This window comes from Mus musculus, chromosome 3 (assembly GCF_000001635.26).
Source record: "Mus musculus strain C57BL/6J chromosome 3, GRCm38.p6 C57BL/6J".
NCBI lineage: Eukaryota > Metazoa > Chordata > Mammalia > Rodentia > Muridae > Mus > Mus musculus.
Window position 1 is genome coordinate 99706860 of NC_000069.6, and position 1524 is coordinate 99708383.

Sequence of the window (1524 nt, forward strand, 5' to 3'; positions counted from 1 at the left end):
GGTACGTTGTGGCTTCATTTTCATTAAACTCTAAAAAGTCTTTAATTTCTTTCTTTATTCCTTCCTTGACCAAGGTATCATTGAGAAGAGTGTTGTTCAGTTTCCACGTGAATGTTGGCTTTCCATTCTTAATGTTGTTATTGAAGATCAGTCTTAGGCCATGGTGGTCTGATAGGATACATGGGACAATTTCAATATTTTTGTATCTGTTGAGGCTTATTTTGTGACCAATTATATGGTCAATTTTGGAGCAGGTCCCGTGAGGTGCTGAGAAGAAGGTATATCCTTTTGTTTTAGGATTAAATATTCTGTAGATATCTGTCAGGTCCATTTGTTTCATAACTTCTGTTAGTTTCACTGTGTCCCTGTTTAGTTTCTGTTTCCACGATCTGTCCATTGATGAAAGTGGTGTGTTGAGGTCTCCCACTATTATTGTGTGAGGTGCAATGTGTGCTTTGAGCTTTACTAAAGTGTCTTTAATGAATGTGGCTGCCCTTGCATTTGGAGCGTAGATATTCAGAATTGAGAGTTCCTCTTGGAGGATTTTACCTTTGATGAGTATGAAGTGTCCCTCCTTGTCTTTTTTGATAACTTTGGGTTGGAAGTCGATTTTATCCGATATTAGAATGGCTACTCCAGCCTGTTTCTTCAGACCATTTGCTTGGAAAATTGTTTTCCAGCCTTTCACTCTGAGGTAGTGTCTGTCTTTTTCCCTGAGATGGGTTTCCTGTAAGCAGCAGAATGTTGGGTCCTGTTTGTGTAGCCAGTCTGTTAGTCTATGTCTTTTTATTGGGGAATTGAGTCCATTGATATTAAGAGATATTAAGGAAAGGTAATTGTTGCTTCCTGTTATTTTTGTTGTTAAAGTTGGCATTCTGTTAAAAATATGGAACGCTTCACGAATTTGCGTGTCATCCTTGCGCAGGGGCCATGCTAATCTTCTCTGTATCGTTCCAATTTTTAGTATATGTGCTGCCGAAGCGAGCACCACAGACAAGTCTTTAGCATAGAAATCTTTCTTTGGGGCTGAAGGAGTCCAACAAAGGTACTGGGTTAACTTCAGCATTATTGTGTCTTAGTGCTTGCTTAGATTATTTTCTCTGGAATATTCAGTATCTGCATCCATGCTGTTTGGCCCAAGGAAAACAGAGCAGCCCCCTGTCCCTGCTGAAAGGAAATGAAAACTTGGCTGATACTAGGCAGATCCCCTTCAGGGATCACCGTCTGGTACCAGATATTGCAGAGTGAGTAATGATTTTTCTCTTCCTTAGATTTCAGAGGGGAAAGAGGCAAACAGGATGAAGAATGACGAGGAAAAGCCTGGGCAGATTTAACAATACAGCCGAGCAAACTGCATGCAAGGAAGAAGACCGAGACAACTAACTCAACATCAAACATGCTTCTGGATGGAACAAACCCTTTTATTCATATGAGTCCCACCGTGATCATGCATTTGCCATGTCTGCTTTGTCACTCAGCATTAGCTTATCAAAATTGCCTGAATTACACTAGAGAAATCAAGAG

At 40.4% G+C, this 1524-nt stretch overlaps 1 non-coding gene across 1 annotated transcript; it reads right to left on the minus strand.

Moving 5' to 3' along the window:
- Positions 1-880: 880 nt before the first annotated feature.
- On the minus strand, positions 881-988 carry Gm22505. The gene has a single exon (XR_003954709.1). It is a non-coding gene; the product is annotated as a U6 spliceosomal RNA (small nuclear RNA).
- Between the last annotated feature and the right edge of the window lie 536 nt (positions 989-1524).